The sequence below is a fragment of the Arachis hypogaea genome, chromosome 9, assembly GCF_003086295.3.
Source record: "Arachis hypogaea cultivar Tifrunner chromosome 9, arahy.Tifrunner.gnm2.J5K5, whole genome shotgun sequence".
Taxonomy (NCBI): domain Eukaryota; kingdom Viridiplantae; phylum Streptophyta; class Magnoliopsida; order Fabales; family Fabaceae; genus Arachis; species Arachis hypogaea.
The window spans coordinates 78,154,493-78,176,675 of NC_092044.1; the positions used below are offsets into that span (position 1 = coordinate 78,154,493).

At 36.9% G+C, this 22,183-nt stretch overlaps 1 non-coding gene across 1 annotated transcript; it reads left to right on the forward strand.

Annotated features, from left to right (window-relative positions):
- The first annotated feature begins 598 nt into the window (after window positions 1-598).
- On the forward strand, window positions 599-705 carry LOC112714140 (small nucleolar RNA R71). The gene has a single exon (XR_003159096.1). It is a non-coding gene; the product is annotated as a small nucleolar RNA R71 (small nucleolar RNA).
- Window positions 706-22,183: the final 21,478 nt, after the last annotated feature.

Below are 22,183 nucleotides of genomic sequence, written 5' to 3' on the forward strand. Positions count from 1 at the left end.
GGGTTGTTGGTATTGTGGTTGACCTTGGGGATGTTGATGGTAGTAGATTTGAGCGTTTTGGTTGGGTTGAGATTGAGGAGCTTGATTCCACCTTTGAGTTGAATTATCCCTCCCCCATTGGTTTTGATTGCCTCCATGTTGGTATCCTTGGTTGTGATTGGGTCTTTGCGGAAAAGGGTTTGCTACCGCCAATGTAGTGTCCTCTTGGAGCTGAGGGCACTCATCGGTGTAATGAGTATTACAAGCACAAACACCATATATTCTTGATGGTCCTTCGATCCTTGGAGGTGGAAGTGGAACATTTATCAATGCTTGGGGGATCTGTTGCCCTTGGGTGATTTGTCACAACAAGATTGTTATCTCACCGAGGGTTTTAGTCAAAATAGCATCTCCGGAGGGAGAAACTTCACTCACAGCTTTTGGTTGTGAACTTCTTGCCCTTGAGTGTTGGGTTGAGTCCGCTAAGTCTGATATAACTTTCCACGCTTCTGCAGCGATCTTATTTTTCGACAATGATCCTCCACTCGCGGCATCTAGGAGAAGCTTGTCTTGGTGGTGCATTCCTTGACAAAAATAACTGATAAGAACTAACTCATCAATCCGGTGATGAGGGAAAGCCTCCAACAACTTCTTGAATCTCTCCCAGTACTCATACAAAGTCTCCCCATCTCGTTGCACAATGAAAGAGATCTCTCTTCGCAACTTGTCTGTTTTCTGAGTAGGGTAGAACTTTTCCAAAAATTCTTTACGCAACAAGTCCCAATTGATCTAACTTCTCCTGGTTGAGTATAAAACCACTCCTTCGCTTTTTCCTCCAAAGTGAAAGGGAAAGCAAAGATCAACACTGCGGCTTCGTCCGCCCCATGTCTTCTCGGAATTGCACATGCAACTTGAAAATCCTTTAGGTGCATCAGAGGATCTTCCCTAGGAAGCCCATTGTATTTGGGGAGCAAATTTATCGTGCTGGACTTGAGCTCAAAATTTGGATCCAAAGCCGGATACAAAATTTGAAGCGGTTGTAAGTTAAGATCAGGAGCTCTGGCCTCCTTCAAGGTGATCCTTCGAGGTGGGTCCGCCATGACGGTGTCACCTGAGTCACTCAAAGAGATTTCAGTACTTCCCATAGATGAACATATGGTCTCCTCGTTGATTGGAGAATGATGGTCACGGATTGGTGGTGATAGTGAATTGGAGTGCTCCTCAAGGGAGCCCGATTCACTATTCACAAAAGCTAGCCAGTGCCAAACTTGCCTTATACGAGTTAAAGTTCTTTCAATTTCCATATCAAAAGTGGCTAAGCTTGAGTCTGGAAGCAACCGTGTCATTCAACTGAGGAGGCAGTGAAAGCATGCAATTATGAAAAGCAAAATAAAAGCAGGCAAGTAAACAAGAACCAACTTAACAATCTACAATTACTAAGACTAGCTAAGAAGAGTAGTATCTACAATTAGTGCCAAGTAGCAAACCAAAATCAAGTATTCACATTATTCACATATTTACACAACCAAAATTATAGCACTCATTGCTCTTAAAGTGAACTCCCCGGCAACGGTGCCAAAATTTGGCGACGACCGAATTGCATAGGCTTGGATTTTCACACTAAAAATAGGATTGACATTGCAAGCATAGTCCAAACCCAACAATTGATCATCAATCAAATTAAAAATTCAAAAGACATGTCACAATTCAAAACTAATTCAAAACTGAGAGTATTTGACTCCCGGGTCGTCTCCCAAGGAACACTTGAGAACAATGAGTGTGCAATTCCAGTTGAAGTGATCAAGGGGTTTTCTAAAAGGAGATGAACGTATAAAGTAATAAAAGAATATTCAAAATTGTAATTAGTGAACTAATAAAGAAATTAAAGAACCGACTATGTAATATAAACAAGTAAAGTATAAAAGAGATTAACATTGAAGTGTAAGGAAAATTGAAAGCATAAAAAGAGTCATGGCTTGGAGTGAGCTAAGGGTCCTTTCCTTGTTAGAACTACAACTATGACAATTATGATGGATTAGTCTCACTTGATCAATCCTTACATCGGAAAGTAAGTTAAATGAGCATAAGTGTTCTTAACCCACAAATCCTAAATTGCTTGCTAATTGCCTTAGCAACAAATTAGCGTTAGTGGGAACAAGGACAATTAACAATCCAAGAATTGACACTAAATGTTGGACATTCCAACTCTAGAAATCCAATTGCTCACTTTACCCAAGCCAAGAGCCAAAAATTTAGCCTAAAACCATGTTTCGCATTTTGTCAAACACTTGGTGGGCAAAAAGATTAAACATGGGAAAAATGAGAAAAAGCTTGAAACTAAAAGCAACAATTAATCTCAATCAACAAGAATAACACAAGGAAGCATGAAACAAACATCAAACATCAAATTCATCAACAAGAAATTGAAATTGCAAATGAGAAGTGAAAATGAAACTATAACTTGAATTAGAAGAAAGAGTAACAACAATGTAACTATAAAGATTAATAACAAGAGAATACTTACAATGGAAGCTAGCAAAATCTAAGATCAAAAATGGAAATGGCACTTTGTAAAACCTTAATATAAACCCTAATAGAGAAGATGAAAAACTTAGAGAAAACTAAACTAAAAGCTTCCTACTATTACTCCTAAAAGTATCCTAATGATATGCTATGTTATCGGCCTCCACAGCCTTCAAATCGCGAGTCACGTGCCATTTTAATGTAGTCATGCGCGAACACCTGTGCGGACGCACAGACGTGTGCATCCGCACACTTTGCGAAAATCTCTTCCTGTGCATACGCACAAGTATCTGTACGCACACACACTAGGCGATGCTTGGCTGGACGCGCGACGCGCTCGGAACGATCCATGCACTCTGCTTGGGTTCTTGTGTGTACGCACAAGTAGCTGTGCGCACGCACACGTCTCTGAACTCATCTCCTTTGATTCTTCATGTTTCCTCCACTTTGCATGCTCTTCTTCCTTTTTCTCCAACCCATTCCTACCTTATACACCTGAAATCACTCACAAACAACATCAAGGCATCAAATGGAAGGTGAATGGAATAAAAATATATTAAACTGGGCACAAAAGAGCATATTTTCATAATCAAGCACAAATTGGGAGGAAAGTTCAAAAGTATGCTATTCAAGAGAATAAGTGTAAGTTTATATGACGAAATCCATTCAATTCTAACCAAAAATCATCATCAAATGTGGATTCATCACACTACCTTCTATGAAACACAATTTCACATTCATTCATAAAAGAATTACATAAAATATCTTATAAATTTACTTAAATAGATCTCTAATTAATTAGCATAAAAGTGACTAATTCTTTCTATAATAAAATCTAAAATTAAATAAAAAAATATAATTCTAGAATTAAGTCTAACTAATTTAAATTATATTTGATCTTATTACATCAGATTAGATTTAGTTTAAATTAATAAGTTTCTAAAGATATGGTAATTAATTTAAATTAGATATAATCTTAATAGATTAGATCATATTTGATGTAAATTTTAAACACTAAAAAATATTACTAAACAAATCAAAATCAAATCAAATCTTTTAACAAACCATAACAACATATCAAAATTAAATATAACTAAATAATTTTGAATTTAATACTAAACTTGTGCCTCTTAATAAACTTGAAAATAACTCTGACTTCTTGATGTCCTCGTTTAGCCTGATGAGCCTTATCTTTCTTTCATGTGGAGTGCCGCCAGTTAGCACTATTATTTTTGAGATGAACTCTTGGTCTTTTTGATATCCAAGACCGACATAGTATAATTCTTCTAGTATTTAGATCCTTAAACATGACAAAATTACCATTCTGTACTTTTTTTTTAAAATGATATAAATGCTCTCTTAAACTTGTATCATCCTCTCCCTCTTTAAAAAGATTCATCCTCGAATATGCATGTATAATAAAAGGAGTAAAATAGGATATATCAATCGTAGATAAAGCATAGTACTTACCAATTAAATTTATCTTGTTGATATTGTCATTCGTATTCTCTAACACTAACACTTGGAATGGACCATCTTCTGTAGCAACACTTAGATTCCAAATCCAATCTCCTAGTTCAAAGACTATATTTTGATGGCTCTTCTTGATCTATTGAATAGTGCCTATGTCTTTCATGTTAACTATGTTATGAGCCTTTATTTTAGTGTTTTCAGTGTTACTTTTACCATCTAAAGTAAAAACATCACTCAAAAGTAAAGGCATCATGTCCAAACTATTCAAATGGTTAAAATCCATCCACAAACTCAATTATAAATTACTGAATTATAAGGATGGTCAATTTCTAGCAAATAATGATTCAAAACACTCTTACCATAAATATGATCATCCAAATAACTAACATAGGTCAGCACATAATCAATCTCTTTTAAAAACAACCAAGTAATGTGTGTGAAAACTTTAATATTTTATTATATAATTAAAAATACTGTCATAGTAGTTTTGTCCACAAGAAGAACAATATTATAATTCCATTTTTGAATTCTAGGCAAATATAGTAGAATCATAAAAATATCAATCCACGTATGAATAGGAATAAACAAAGAAATGCACAATATATTTGAGAAAGCTTAGGATTCAACTTTCTTATATGCAATAAAATCAGAAAAAATTCCATCAACAACACAACGTCTATGAGGCCAACAAATATATATCGATAACAAATCTATGATTCTTTTTATTCTACTATGCCCCTTTAAATCACTATTTTAAAAATCAGATTTGATTTCATTAAAATCTTTTATATGTTCAAATATTAACAAGTTAGGAGTAAGAGTGGTGATTAACTCATACTTTTTGAGCAAATCATAAGTAACTACATTCTCATTACCTTGTTCAGTTATATATGGAGAATAATCAAGTAACTCAGTCCATTTTGTATACCTCTTGTTCAAGATTCTTTGAAATATCAAATGCAAAACATAAAATACGGTGTCATATATTGAGTATTTGATACTTATTTTATGTATTTGCTCACTAAAGTATGGAATTGGTTGATTTTTTCTTTCCATCTATATTAATGCCTTCAAAACTCACCAATAAATCAGCAAAATCTTGAAAAACTGATATGAAAATAGTAAACAATTCATGGTTAGACATATGAGAAATTAAAGACTTGATGAACCACTATTTTATGGTTTATCTTGTGCTAAATAGAGTGGATTTTATCAATCTTTTATACACATATTCATATAAAATGCCTGGTTTTACATTTTCCTTCCTAAATTGATGTTATGATTGAAAACATGCTTATTTGGCCTTAATTTCGTTATTTTTAATCCTCTTATATTTCCATTCGATGCCGTGATATGTGTGTTAAGTGTTTTCAGGGATTATAGGGTAGGAATAACTTAGAGGATGGATAAGAAGCATGAAAAAGATGAAGGAATACAAGGAAGTAAGGATTTCATGGGCGAGCCACGATGCGCACGCGTGTAGCACGCGTATGCGTGGCCAGGAGAAAGTGCATCGACGCGCACGCATGTAGCACGCGTGTAGCACGTGTACGCGTAATTAGGAGAATGCGCATCGACTCGTACGCGTGGACAACGCGTACGTGTCACAGGCCGTCACATGCTGCAGATATCAGAATCCACTGGGAGTGATTTCTGGGCCCCTTTTTCACCCAGTTTTAGGCCCAAAAGTCCAGAATAGAGGCAGGGGTGTAGTTGAGACTTGGACACACTTTCATTCTCACTTAGTTTTAGTTTAGTTTTAAATTCTAGAGAGAAAACACTACCTCTTCTAGGGTTCTAGCATTTTTCATAGTTTTCGCTTTTAGAATGGATTTAGAGAGAGCTGCTACTACCTTCACTTGAAGTTGTCACCATTTAGTTTGCTTCTCTATTACTTTACTCTTTTATTTTCCATCAGTTGTTCCAATTCATGTTCGAATTTTCTTAATTTTGAAATTATTAATGCAAAGAACCATTTTTATATTTAATCCCGTTAATTAGTTAAATTTTCTTCAATTCATTTCTCAATACAAATTTTTAGTTTTATTAATTCAATTTTAATTACCATGTCTCTTTTCTACTCCCTTTACATGTTTGTGAAAATGGCATTCATGTCAATGGATTAGAGTCCCAACTTGGCTTTGGAGTTAATTAATTGGAACTCTGATGAGCGAATATTTTATACGCTTTTTGGCAGTGTTTTCATATAGTTTTTAGCATGTTTTATTCACTTTTTGTTATATTTTTATTAATTTTTTTAAAAAATCACATTTCTGGACTTCACTATGAGTTTGTGTGTTTTTTTATAATTTCAGGTATTTTCTGACTGAAATTAAGGGACCTGAGCAATTATCTGATTCAGGTATTTTCTAACCTCCCTGCACTCAAATGCATTTTTCTGGAGCTAAGATGGTCCAATTGGCACTCTCTCAATTCGGCTGGAAAGCTAACATCTTGGACTTTCCAGAAATGTATAATAGTCCATACTTTGCTTGAGATTTGATGGTCCAAATTTGCGTTAAACGCCAGCCAGAAACCTTTTCTGGCATAAAACGCCAGAACTGGCATACTTCTTGGCATTAAATGCCCATTTTGGCACCCAGGGTGGCATTTAACTCCAATTTGAGGCATATGCACGTTGAAGCTTGAAATCTCAGTCCAAACACTCACCAAGTAGGCCCCGTAAGAGGATTTCTGCACTATCTGCACTTAGTTACTCATTTTCTATAAACCTAGGTTACTAGTTTAATATAAAAACTACTTTTAGAGATTCATTTTAGAACTCATGACAATTTACATCTCATATTGTATCTTCTACGGCATGAGTCTCTAAACCCCATAGGTAGGGGTGAAGAGCTCTGCTGTGTTTCAATGGATTAATGCAATTACTACTGTTTTCTATTCAATCACGCTTGCTTATGATCTAAGATACTCACTCGTACTTCAACATGAAGAATATGATGATCCGTGACACTCATCATTCTCAAATTTATGAACGCGTGCTTGACAACTACTTCCGTTCTACTCGAGCTCAACGTAGTCATTGAGCGACAGCTTGAGTGCGTATCTCTTGGGTTTCTAATCCACGAGTTTGACTTGCATCTCCTGACAACAGAGCATTTAAACTCGTGAGATCAGAACCTTCGTGGTAGAGGCTAGAACCAAATGGCAGCATTCCTGAGATCCGGAAAGTCTAAACTTTGTCTGTGGTATTCCGAGTAGGATCTGGGACGGGGTGACTGTGACGAGCTTTAAACTCACGAATGTTGGGCGCAGTGACAGTGTGCAAAAGGATAGAGAGATGCTATTCCGACACAAGTGAGAACCGACAGATGATTAGCCGTGCGGTAGCTGTGAGTGGTATTTTTCATCCGAGATGAGAGATCCGACAGTTGATTAGCCGTACAGAAACCGTACCTGGACCATTTTCACTGAGAGGGCGGATGGTAGCCATTGACAACGGAGATCCACCAACATATAGCTTACCATGGAAGGAAGTCATTCGTGTTTGGAGAAGAAGACAATAGGAAAGCAGAGATTCAGAAGATAAAGCATCTCCGAAACCTCAACCTGTTATCCATTACCGAATAACAAGTATCATTTATTTCATGCTCTTTTGCTTTATACAAACGAAATTATTTTTATCACTAATCTCCTTACTAAGAGTTACAAGATAACCATATCTTGCTTCAAGCCAGCAATCTCTGTGGGATCGGCCCTTACTCACGTAAGGAATTATTACTTGGACGACCCAATGTACTTGCTGGTTTGTGGTGCAGAGTTGCAAAGGTGTGATCGCAACTCCGTACACCAAGTTTTTGGCGCCGCTGTCAGGGATTGTTCGAGTTTGAACAACTGACGGTTCATCTTGTTACTTAGATTAGGAAAAATTTATCTTTTTGGTTTAGAGTCACTAAATTTGAGTCTTTTATTTTATTTTAAAAAATCTTTCAAAAATCTTATTTTTCTGTATTAATCTTGAATTTTTCTTTGAGTTTTTTTTCTTTTTTATTGTTTTTGTTAAAATTTTCAAATCCTTGTTTTCTTTTTCTAGATCTTCTTTCGAAAATTTTTAATAAATAGATAAAATCAATAAACTAATAAATCTTCTGTTTGGGTTTAGTTTCATGTTTTAAGTTTGGTGTCAATTGCATGTTTTTATTTTCCTTCAATTTTTCGAATTGTATGCTCTTTTTATTCTTCATATTTTTGAGTTTTATGTTCCTTGTTCTTTCTTGATCTTCAAGTTGTTCTTGTTTATTTTCCTTGTTTGATCTTTAGTTTTTCTTGTTTTGTGTCTTTCCTTGTTTTTCTTGTGCATTTTCGAATTATTAGTGTCCAAAGTATAAAAATTTTTAAGTTTGGTGTCCTTTGTGTTTTTATTTTCTTAAAGATTTCAAAAAAAAATAGTTCTTGGTGTTCATCTTAACATTCAAAGTGTTCTTGGTGTTCGTCTTGACATTCAAGGTGTTCTTGGTTGTTTTCTTTGTTTTGATCCAAAATTGTTAAGTCTTGTTTCTTTTTATTGTTTTTCTCTTTCCTCATTAAATTCAAAAATATCTTTTCCTTTATTTACTCATCATTTTCGAATTCCTTAGGTTGACTTAGTTAAAATTTTTAAAATTTGGTAGTTTCTTGTTAGTCAAGTCGAAATTTCAATTTTAAAAATTTATCTTTTTAAATCTTTTTCAAAAAAATTCTTTTTCAAATTTTTTATTTTATTTTTCGAAAATCTTTTATAAAAATTTTCAAAATCTTTTTCTTTTTTATATAATTTTTGAATTACTTGTCCTATTTTATTATTTTGATTGAAAAATTTTAAGTTTTGTGTTTTCTTATTAAGAAAGTTTCAATCTTTACAATTTTAAAATCATATATTTTTCAAATCTTTTCTTTTATTTATTTTCTTACAAGTATCTTTAATTTTAAGACATATCTTTTTCAAAACTTCCTAACCACTTTCTCTCTCTTCATTTTTCGAAAATCCACACCAAAAATTTTCAAATCTTTTTAATTAATTAATTAATTCAGTTTTCTAATTTCTTTTATTTCTTTTTCTTTTATTAATTTTTGAAACTTGCATCATTTTTTTATTATTATTTACTTTATTTTAATTTCAAAAAAAAAGAAAAAAGAGAAAATTTTTACAATCCACATCATCTCCCTTTCTCCATCATGGACCTAAGTGGAAATGAACAGTCCAGAAGGACTCTGAGGTCATATGCTAACCCCACTACTGCTTCATACGGGAGGAGTATCTGTATACCCCCCATCAGAGCCAGTAATTTTGAGTTAAATCCTCAGCTCATTATCATGTTGCAGCAAAATTGCCAGTATTCCAGTCTTCCACAGGAAGAACCTACTGAGTTTCTGGTACAGTTCTTACAAATTGCTGACACAGTACGTGATAAGGAGGTGGATCAGGATGTCTACAGATTATTGCTGTTTCCATTTGCTGTAAAAGACCAAGCTAAGAGGTGGCTAAACAACCAACCCAAAGCCAGCATAAGAACATGGAAACAGTTGTCAGACAAATTTCTGAATTAATATTTCCCTCCAAAAAGGATGAAATAGCTAAGGTCGGACATCCAAGGCTTTAAACAAGAGGATAATGAATCTCTTTATAATGCCTGGGAGAGGTACAGAGAGATGCTAAGGAAATGCCCCTCTGAAATGTTTTCAGAATGGGTGCAATTAGATATCTTTTACTACGGGGTTACAGAAAAGGCTAGATATCTCTAGACCACTTAGCTAGTAGATCTATTCACATGAGAAAGACAATTGAAGAGGCTCAAGAGCTCATTGATACAGTTGCTAGGAATCAGCATCTGTACTTAAGTAGTGAGTCCTCCATGAAAGAAGAGGCTAAAGCAGTATCTACTGAACTTAGTCCTCTAGAACAAGTTGCTGAACTCAATCAGCAATTGCTTTTTCTAACAAAATAGTTAGCAGAATTTAAAGAGATTCTACAAGACACCAAAATGCTAACAAGAATATGGAAGCACAATTGGATCAGACAAGATAGCAGTTATCTAAATAGATAACAGAAGAGTGCCAAGCTGTTCATTTAAGGAGTGGGAAGACGCTGAATGTCTCAACTCAAAGCAGCAGAAAGCCAAGAAAGGAACAATTGAAAGAGGATGACCAATTCACTGCCCAAAATTCCTCTGAGGATAGTAAGAGCCCAAAGAGGAATGATTCTGGCATTCAAATACCAGAAAAGGGTCAGAAGTCGGCGTTAAACGCCCATACAGCAGCCAACTCTGGCGTTTAAACGCCAGAAAAAGGTGGCAATCTGGTCTTAAACGTCCATACAGCACCCAGTTCTGGCGTTCAAACGACAGTGAGGGATCAGACACCTGCAAGTGCTGATATCAGCCCCCTTAAGCGGGCTTCTCCAATCACTTATGTAGGAAATAAACCTGCAGCAACTAAGGTTGAAGAATATAAAGCTAAGATTGCTTATCCTCAGAAACTTTGCCAAGCGGAACATGATAAACAATTTGCCCACTTTGCAGACTATCTCAGGACTCTTGAAATAAAGATTCCGTTTGCAGAGGCACTTACGCAGTAAGAAGGATTGGAGGGAGACTGAAAAATTTTTTCTCACTGAAGAATGCAGTGCAGTCATATTAAAAAGCTTACCAGATAAGCTTAAAGATCCCGGAAGCTTTATGATACCATGCACATTAGAGAATGCTTGTACCAAGACAGCTTTATGTGATCTTGGGGCAAGTATCAACCTAATACCTGCATCCACTACCAGAAAGCTTGGTTTGATTGAAGAAGTCAGACCAACCTGAATATGTCTCCAACTTGCTGATGGCTCCATTAAAATTCTATCAGGCGTAATTGAGGACATGATTTTCAAGGTTGGGCCATTTGCCTTCCACACTGACTTTGTAGTGTTGGAAATAGAGGAGCACAAGAGTGCAACTCTCATTATAGGAAGACCTTTCCTAGCAACTAGACGAACCCTCATTGACGTCCAAAAAGGGGAGGTAACCCTGAGAGTCAATGAGGATGAGTTTAAGTTGAATGCTATCAAAGCTATGCAGCATCTAGACACACCTAAAGACTACATGAGCGTTGATATTATTGACTCCCTGATGAAAGAAGTTAATATGACTGAGAGTCTCGTATCAGAGCTAGAGGATATTTTTAAAGAGGTTCTGCCTGATCAGGAGGAACTAGAGAAAATAGAAAAATCTCTGAAAACTCCCCCGGAAGAGGAGAAATCTCCTAAACCCGAGCTCAAATCATTACCACCATCCCTGAAATATGCATTTCTAAGAGAAGATGACACTTTTTCGGTAATCATAAGCTCTGCTTTAGAGCCACAGGAAGAGAAAGCACTAATTCAGGTGCTAAGGACACACAAGACAGCTCTTGGGTGGTCCATAAGTGATCTTAAGGTCATTAGCCCTGCCAGATGCATGCACAAGATCCTATTGGAGGATGATGCTAAGCCAGTGGTTCAACCGTAAAGGCGGCTGAATCCAGCCATGAAGGAGGTGGTGCAAAAAGAGGTCACTAATATACTAGAGGCTGGGATTATTTATCCTATTTCTGATATCCCTTGGGTGAGCCCTGTCCAAGTTGTCCCAAAGAAGGGAGGCATGACAGTAGTTCATAATGAAAAGAATGAACTGGTTCCTACAAGAACATGTACAAGGTGGCGTATGTGTATTGACTATAGAAGGCTCAATACAGCCACCAAAAATGATCATTTTCCTTTACCATTCATAGACCAGATGCTAGAGAGACTAGCAGGTCATGAATACTACTGCTTTTTGGATGGCTATTCAGGTTACAACCAAATTGTAGTAGATCCTCAGGACTAAGAGAAGACAACATTCAAACGTCCATCTGGAGTATTTGCCTACAGAAGGATGCCATTTGGTCTGTGCAATGAACCTGCAACCTTTCAGAGATGCATGCTTTCTATCTTCTCTGATATGGTAGAGAAATTTCTGGAAGTCTTCATAGATGAATTTTCAGTATTTGGAGACTCATTCAACTCCTGTCTTGGCCATCTAGCACTTGTTCTAAAAAGATGCCAATAGACTAACCTGGTTTTAAATTGGGAGAAATGTCACTTTATGGTGACTGAAGAAATTGTCCTTGGACACAGAATTTTGAACAAAAGAATATAGGTGGATCAAGCTAAGGTAGAGGTAATTGAAATATTACCACCACTTGCCAATGTTAAGGCAATCAGAAGTTTTCTGAGGCATGCATGATTCTATAGGAGGTTTATAAAGGATTTCTCAAAAATTGCAAAACCTCTGAGCAATCTGCTAGCCGCTGATACACCATTTGTCTTTGACACAGAGTGTCTGAAGGCCTTTGAGACTCTGAAAGCTAAACTGGTTACAGCACCAGTCATTTCTGCACCAGACTGGACATTATCATTCGAACTAATGTGTGATGCTAGTGACCATGCCATTGGTGTAGTATTGGGATAGAGGCATGACAAGCTTCTGCATGTTACTTATTATGCTAGCCGTGTTTTAAATGTCGCATAGAAGAATTACACAACCACAGAAAAGGAGTTGCTTGTAGTGGTTTATGCCATTGACAAGTTCAGATCTTATTTAGTAGGATCAAAAGTGATTGTGTACACTGACCTTGCTACTCTAAAATATCTCCTCACAAAGCAGGATTCAAAACCCAGACTCATAAGATGGGTGTTGCTTCTACAAGAGTTCGATATAGAAATAAGAGACAGAAAAGGGACAGAGAACCAAGTAGCCAATCACCTGTCCCGGATAGAACCAGTAGCAGGAGCGTCCCTCCCTCCTACTGAGATCTCTAAAACCTTTTCGGATGAGCAACTCTTTGCCATTCAGGAAGTACCGTGGTTTGCAGACATTGCAAATTATAAAGCTGTGAGATTCATACTCAAAGAGTATAATAGGTAGCAAACAAAAAAATTGGTTTCTGATGCAAAGTACTACTTGTGGGATGAACCATTTCTCTTTAAGAGATGTGCAGATAGAATAATTTGTAGATGTGTGCCTAGAGAAGAGGCACAGAAGATCCTATGGCGTTGCCATGGATCACAAAATGGAGGAAATTTCGGAGGTGAGCGAATAGCCACAAAAGTTCTCCAATGTGGCTTCTATTGGCCTAGTCTCTATAGAGACTCCCAAGAGTTTGTATGTAACTGTGACAGTTGCCAGAGAGCTGGTAATCTACCTCACGGTTATGCTATGCCTCAACAAGGGATCTTAGTGATTGAGTTGTTTGATGTATGGGGTATTGACTTCATGGGGCCTTTCCCACCATCATATTCAAACACTTATATTATGGTGGTTGTAGACTATGTATCTAAGTGGGTAGAAGCAATTGCAACACCCACTAATGATACTAAGATAGTGATGAAATTCCTCCAGAAGCATATCTTCAGCCGGTTCGGTGTCCCTAGGGTTCTGATCAGTGATGAAGGCACTCATTTTTGTAATAAACAGCTTGACTCTGCTCTGATCTGATATGGAATTAACCACAAAGTGGCAACACCATATCACCCACAGACAAATGGGCAAGCTGAAGTCTCAAATAGAGAACTAAAACGAATCCTAGAACGGACTGTAAATACCCGTAGAAGGGATTGGGCAAGAAGTCTGGATGATGCTCTGTGGGCATTAACGAACGGATTTCTATCGGTAAAGAATTTCACAAATATAATCGCGTTGTAAGTATAGTTTCTAAACCAACAGAGAATCCCTTTCGTACAAAAACTTGGTTGTCACAAGTAACAAAACCCAATAAAATTTATAACTGAAGTATTTAAACCTCGGGTTGTCTCTCAAGGAATTACAAGGAGGTATGATTTATTATTGGTTAAAGAAAGCAGTATAATTTTGGGTTTTTAAAGTAAGGAACGAGTTATTTAAATGGAAAAGAAAATAAATTAATAATTATAGAATCTCTTGGCAAGGTACAAGAAATTGAAGTCCTATCCTAGTTATCCTTATCAGGTGTGATGAGAATTGGACTCTGCTCCCACTTTAGTTAGCCCTTACTAAATAAAGGAAAGTCAAGCGGACTAATTAATTTGATCCTCAAGTCCTAGTCAACTCCTATGGAAAGACTAGAGTTATTGGAGTATAAATTAATCAGCAAAGAATTCCAATTTCAATCAACAGCTGAGTTTGATAACTCAAGTGTTACTAATTACTCAACCAAGGTCAAAGGGTGTAAAAAGCTAAATTAAAGTCATAAATATGAATTACCTCAAATTGCATAAATAAGAGAAATCAAGTCTAACATAAGGGTTCATAAATTAAAGTAATAGAATAAATAAAAGTAGAAAATAAATTAAAGGAACACTGAACCTGTGATGAAGAGAAGTAGTCTGAACATAATAGACATCCTAAATCCTAATCCTAAGAGAGAGGAGAGAACCTCTCCCTCTAAAAACTACAGCTAAAAACCTAAAATTATCAATTTGTATGAATTGTTTTTGATGAATGGATGGATTTCCCACTTTATAGCCTCTAATATGTGCTTCTGGACTTGGATCTGGGCCAAAAGAGGGTTCAGAAATCGCTAGGAGCGTTTTCTGCAATTTCTGCACGTGGCATCTATCACGCGTACGCATGGGTCACGCGTTCGCGTCATCTGGAGTTTTGCTCTTCTGCGCGTCTGCGTCAGTCACGGTCCACGTCAATTACGTTCTGCTCTAAGCATGCGTCCGCGTCGTCCATGCGTTCGCGTCGCAACTTTTTCTTCAAAACTCCATTTTTGTGCTTTCCTTCCAGTTTTATGTGTCTCCTTTTTGGCATCTAAGTCATTCCTGCCCTATGAAACCTGAAAATACTTAACACACAAATCACGGCATCGAATGGTAATAAAGGATAATTAAATTTAATATTTTTAAAGCATAGGAAACATGTTTTCACATATATCATAAAATGAGGAAGGAATAGTAAAAGCATGCAATTTACATGAATAAGTGAGTGAAGATTTGATAAAAACACTCAATTTAAGCACAAGATGACTCATAAAATGGGGGTTTATCAAGCATACAGAACCGCATTCAAGACTCCTATAGGGACCTCTCCATACCAGCTTGTGTATGGAAAAGCCTGTCATCTGCCAGTGGAACTGGAACACAAGGCATACTAGGCAACCAGGTTCCTAAACCTTGATGCCAAGGTAGCTGGAGAGAAAAGATTACTACAGTTGAATGAGTTGGAGGAGTTCAGACTCAATGCTTTCGAAATTGCTAAAATTTACAAGGAGAAAGCAAAAAGTTGGCATGACAGAAAGCTGTCATCTAGAGTCTTTGAGTCAAGACAGAAGGTTCTGCTGTTTAACTCTAGGCTCAGATTGTTCCCTGGAAAATTTAAATCCCGGTGGAAGGGACCATATGTGATTACAAGTGTGTCACCATATGGATATGTAGAGCATCAGGACATTGACTTTGACAAAAATTTCATTGTTAATGGACGGAGAGTCAAGAATTATCTTGAAGGCAATATTGAGCAAGAATGCTCAAGGCTGAGACTAGATTAAAGCTCAGTAAAGTCCAGCTAAAGACAGTAAAGAAGCGCTTGTTGGGAGGCAACTCAGCCATTAGCAGAAATTAGATGTTTATAACAATTATACGAGTTTATTTAATTTTGTCATTCATGTTTTTTTTCAGTAAATAATACAGAGAAATGAAGGTTCAGAACATAAAGCAGAGGAATCACAGAGAAAAAGAGGTCACTGGCATTAAAATGCCAGTAAAGAGGCATTTTGGGCATTAAATGCCAGAATGGCTATCATTTTGGGCGTTTAACGCCAGAAAAGGTATCATTTTGGGCGTTAAACGCCAGAATGGGTAGTATTCTGGGCGTTTAACGCCAGAAATAGCAGCATCCTGGGCGTTCAGAAAAACATCTAGTAACAAAGGATTTCTGGCGTTTAATGTCAGCCAGGGTACCTGGCTGGGCATTAAACGCCCAAAATGGCTACCAGATGGGTGTTAAACGCCAGAATGGCTATCATTCTGGGCGTTTAACGCCAGAACAATAAGGGGGAGGTAATTTCGTTTCCAATTTAATTTTTTTCAAATTTTCATGTTTCAATTCATAATTTTCTGCATAAAAAGTTACAAATATTCATTTTTCAATTTTCATTTCAAAAAATTAATAATCTTATAAATTCTTTTTAATTCTTTTTAAATTCTTTTCAAATTTTTTTCAAAACGTTTTTAAAACTCATTTATCTTTCCAATTTCTCTCCAAATCTTTTTAATTCACGCATATTATCTTTTATTTCTTAGATGCGTTAACAAAAATTCAGATTTAACTTCCTCATATCTTTTCATCTCTTTTAAATTTTAAAATCTTATCTTTTTCATATCATATTTATCTTTTATCAATCATATCTTTCTATCTTATCTTTTTTCTAAAAATTCGAAACCCATCCCCCCTCCCTTTTAAATAGACATTCGGCCACCATCCTTGAACCATTATTCAAATCCTTCTCTCCCTCTATTCCTCTTCTTTCTTTTCTTTTGCTTGAGGATAAGAAAACCTCTAAGTTTGGTGTGATTTTTCGTGATCACTGAGCTAAAACAGACTGGGATCATGGCCCCTAAAGGAAAATAACCCACCTCAAGAGGTAAGAAAGAAAACAATCCAAAACCATCTTGGGTACATGAGAGGTTCTTAACCAAAGAACATACAGACCATTACCTAAAAATCGTGTGCAGAAGATTAGTGATCCCAGAAGTTAAGTTCAATATGAAAGAAGACGAATACCCAGAGATCCAAGAGCAGATTCGAAATAGGGGCTGGGAAGCCCTGGCTAATCCTGAGATACACGTTGGAAGAAACATGATCCAGGAATTCTATGCAAATATATGGATGACGGATAAGCAAATAATAGAGGGAACTGCTTTCTACTCCTTTCAGACTATGGTCAGATGGAAGAGTATTAACTTCCACTTTGACAAAGTGAGAGAAGTTCTCAAGCTTCCTCAACTACAAGATGATCCAGAGTCCTTTAATAGTAGAATGACCAAAGATAAAAGGCTAGATCAAGTTCTAGAGGACATATGCCTCCCCGGAACCAAGTGGATAACTAATTCAAAAGGTGTTCCAAATCAACTGAAGAGAGGAGATCTCAAACCAGTTGCTAGGGGCTGGCTGGATTTCATTAGGCGTTCTATACTTCCGACCAGTAACCGCTCTGAAGTCACTGTAAAAAGGGCAATGATGATTCACTGTATTTTTGATGAGCGGATAATTTATACGCTTTTTGACACTGTTTTTATATAGTTTTTAGTATGATTTAGTTAGTTTTTAGTATATTTTTATTAGTTTTTAAGAAAAATTCACATTTTTAGACTTTACTATGAGTTTGTGTGTTTTTCTGTGATTTCAGGTATTTTCTGGCTGAAATTGAGGGACCTGAGCACAAATCTGATTCAGAGGCTGAAAAAGGACTACAGATGCTGTTCGATTCTGACCTCCCTGCGCTCGAAGTTGATTTTCTGGAGTTACAGAACTCCAAATGGCACATTCTCAATTGCGTTGAAAAGTAAACATCCGGAGCTTTCCAGCAATATATAATAGTTCATACTTTGTGTGAGTTTTGATGACATAAAATGGCATCAAAATGCCAGCTCTCTGCCCTTTTCTGGCGTCAAAACGCTAGAACTGGCATAAAAGTTGGAGTTAAACGCCCAAACTGGCACCAAAGCTGGTGTTTAACTCCAAGGAAGACCTCTACGCATGTAAAGCTCAATGCTCAGCCCAAGCACACACCAAGTGGGCCCGGAAGTGGATTTCTGCATTATTTACCTATTTCTGTAAACCCTAGAAGCTAGTTTCATTATAAATAGGACCTTTTACTATTGTATTTTCATCTGGGAATCTTCGGATCATAGAGACAATTTTGGATATCATATTTTCATATTTGGGGAGGCTGGCCATTCGGCCATGCCTGGACCTCCAGACCACTTATGTATTTTCAACGGTGGAGTTTCTACACACCATAGATTAAGGTGTGGAGCTCTGCTGTTCCTCGAGTATTAATGCAATTACTACTATTTGCTATTCAATTCAAGCTGATTCTAGTTCTAAGATATTCACTCGCACTTCAACCTGATGAATGTGATGATCCGTGACACTCATCATCATTCTCACCTATGAACGCGTGACTGACAACCACTTCCATTCTACTTAAGATTGAGTGTGTATCTCTTAGCCTCCATTCCGAAAGATCAGAGTCTTCGTGGTATAAGCTAGAAATATTGGCAGCCATTCTTGAGCTCCGAAAAGTCTAAACCCTGTCTGTGGTATTCCAAGTAGGATCTGGGAAGGGATAACTGTGACGAGATTCAAACTCGCGAGTGTTGGGTGTAGTGACAGACACAAAAGAGTTACTAAATTCTATTCCAACATGATTGAGAACCGACAGATGATTAGCCGTGCGGTGACAGCGCATTTGGACCATTTTCACTGAGAGGACGGGAGGTAGCTATTAACGCCGGTGAAACCCAACATACAACTTGCCATGGAAAGGAGTATGAAAGATTGGATGAAGGCAGTAAAAAAGCAGAGATTCAGGAGGGATGAAGCATCTCCATACGCTTATCTGAAATTTCCACCAATGAATTACATAAGTATCTCTATCTTTATTTTATGTTTTATTTATCCTTTAATTATGAAAACTCCATCACCCATTTGAATCTGACTGACCGAGATTTACAAGGTGACCATAGCTTGCTTCAAGCCGACAATCTCCGTGGGATCGACCCTTACTCATGTAAGGTTTTTTACTTGGACGACCCAGTGCACTTGCTGGTTAGTTGTGCGAAGTTGTGAGAAAGAGTTGAGATTACAATTGTGCGTACCAAGTTGTTGGCGCCATTGTGTATCACAATTTCGTGCACCAAGTTTTTGGCACTGTTGCCGGAGACTGTTCGAGTTTGGACAACTGACGGTTCATCTTATTGCTTAGATTAGGTAACTTTTATTTTATTTTCAAAAAGTTTTCAAAATTTTTCTTCCTTTTCGTTTTTCCAAAATTTATTTTCGAAAAATCTAAAAAAATTATAAATTCATAAAAACTCAAAAAAATATTTCATGGTTCTTGTTTGACTTTAGGGCCAAATTTTAAGTTTGGTGTCAATTGCATGATTTTAATTGTCTTGCAATTTTCGAAACGCATGCATTGTGTTCTTGATGATCTTCAAGTCGTTCTTGATGAATTGCCTTGTTTGATCTTCATGATTTATTGATTTGCACCGCATGATATTCTACATATGCGCTCTTGCATTCATATGGCCCAAACATGAGAAAGTTCTAAGTTTGGTGTCCTCCATGTTTTCTTCCATTAAGAAAACTGAGTTCTTGATGTTCATCTTGATCTTCAAGATTGTTCTTGGTGTTCATCTTGACGTTCATAATATTCTTGCATATATCTTCTGTTTTGATCCAAGAATTATATGTTTTGACTCATTTTGTTGTTTTTCAAAACTAAAAACATATCTTCTTGAATAAAGGATTTAGCAAAATGAAGATCCAAGGACATAAAGCATAGGAATTACAGAGAAAAAGCTGGGCGTTCAAAACGCCTAGTGAGGAAGGAAAACTGGCGTTTAAATGCCAGCCAGGAACGCCTAGTGAGGAAGGAAAACTGGCGTTTAAATGCCAGCCAGGGTACCTGGCTGGGCGTTTAAACGCCCAAACCATGCAGCAATTAGGCGTTAAATGCCCAAAACATGCATCTCCTGGGTGTTTAACGCCAGGATGACACAAGGAGAGGAATTTTGTTCTCAAATAAAATCTTTTTCAAATCTTCTATTTTTTTTTTTCAAAATCAAATCTTTTTCAACTCAAATTTTTTCAATCATATCTTTTTAATCATATCTTTTTCAAATCATATATTTTTCAAAAATTTGATTTCAAAATCTTTTCTAAACTTCCTATCTTTTCAAAATTGATTTTCAAATCTTTTTCAACTAACTAATTGATATTTTTTGTTTGTTTTACTATTTCTTATCTTTTTCAAAACCACAACCAATTTTTCAAAAATTTATGTTAAATTTTATCCTTTTTATTTTCGAAAATTCTTCCCCCTCTCTTATCTTTTTCTATTTAAACACTAACATTCCTCCTCCATTGTTAATTTGAACTCCATCTCTCTTTGTGTGCTCGGATTCTTCCTTACCTACCTCATCCTTCCATTCTTGTTTTCCTCTGACACCTCAAGGAATCTCTATACTGTGACATAGAGGATTCTATATTTTCTTTGTTTTCTTCTCTTTCATATGAGCAGGAACAAAGATAAAGGCATACTTGTTGAAGCTAATCCTGAACCTGAAAGGACTCTAAAGAGGAAGCTAAGAGCAGCTAAAGCACAAAACTCTGAAGAGGACCTCACTGAAATTTTCGAAAAGGAAGCAGCAAAAGAAACAATTATGGCCGAACCAAACAACAATGCAAGAAAGATGCTTGGTGATTTCACTACACTAACTTCCAACTTCTATGGAAGAAGCATCTCAATCCCTGCTATAGGAGAAAACAATTTTGAGCTAAAGCCTCAATTAGTTTCTCTACTGTAATAGAACTGCAAGTTTCATGGACTTCCATCTGAAGACCCTTATCAGTTCTTAACTGAGTTCTTGCAGATCTGTGATACTGTTAAGACCAATAAAGTTGATCCTGAAGTCTACAAGCTTATGCTTTTCCCTTTTGCTGTAAGAGACAGAGCTAGAACATGGTTGGACTCACAACCTAGAGATAGCTTGAACTCTTGGGATAAGTTGGTCACGGCTTTCTTAGCCAAGTTCTTTCCTCCTCAAAAGCTGAGCAAGCTTAGAGTGGATGTTCAGACCTTCAGACAAAAAGATGGTGAGTCCCTCTATGAAGATTGGGAAAGATACAAGCAACTGACCAAAAAGTGTCCTTCTGACATGCTTTCAGAATAGACCACATTAGATATATTATATGATGGTCTGTCTGAATTTTCCAAGATGTCACTGGACCATTCTGCAGATGGATCCATTCACCTAAAGAAAACGCATGCAGAAACTCAAGAACTTATTGAAATGGTTGCAAATAACCAGTTCATGTATACCTTTGAGAGGAATCCTGTGAGTAATGAGACGCCTTAAAAGAGAGGAGTTCTTGAAATTGATGCTCTGATTGCCATACTGGCTCAGAACAAAATATTGACCCAACAAGTCAATATGATCTCTTAGAGTCTGAATGGATTACAAAATGCATCCAACAGTACTAAAGAAGCATCTTCTGAAGAAGAAGCTTATGATCTTGAGAACCCTGCAATGGCAGAGGTGAATTATATAGGTAAAGCCTTTGGCAACACCTATAATCCTTCATGAAAAAATCATCCAAATTTTTCATGGAAGGATCAACAGAAGTAAGGCTTCAACAATAACAATGGTGGAAGAAACAGGTTTAGCAATAGCAAACCTTTCCCATCATCATCTCAGCAACAGACAGAGCATTCTGAGCAGAATCCTTCTAGCTTAGCAAACATAGTCTCTGATCTATCTAAGGTCACTCTTAGTTTCATGACTGAAACAAGATCATCCGTTAGAAATTTGGAGGCACAAGTGGGCCAACTGAGTAAAAGGGTTACTGAAACTCCTCCTAGCACTCTCCCAAGCAATACAGAAGAGAATCCCAAGGGAAAGTGCAAGGCCATTGATATAATCAACATGGCCAAAACCTTAGAGGAGGAGGAGGAGGACGTGAATCCCAATTAGGAAGACCTCAGGGAACATCCAATGGTCAGTGAGGAATACCTTAATGAGGAACCAAAGGAATCCGAGGCTCATATAGAGACGATAGAGATTCCCTTGGACCTTCTTTTACCATTCATGAGCTCTGATGACTATTCATCTTCTGAAGAGGATGAAGACATTGTTGAAGGGCAAGTTGCCCAATATTTAGGAGCAATCATGAAGCTGAATGCCAAGCTGTTTGGTAATGAGACTTGGGAGGAAGAGCCTCGCTTGCTCACCAATGAACCGAATACATTGGTTCAGCAAAATTTACCTAAAAAAGAAACAGGATCCTGGTAAATTCTTAATACCCTGTACCATAGGCACCATGACCTTTGAGAAAGCTCTGTGTGACCTGGGGTCAGGGATAAACATGATGCCACTTTCTGTGATGGAGAGACTGGGAATCTATGAGGTACAGGCTGCCAAATTCTCATTGGAGATGGCAGATAA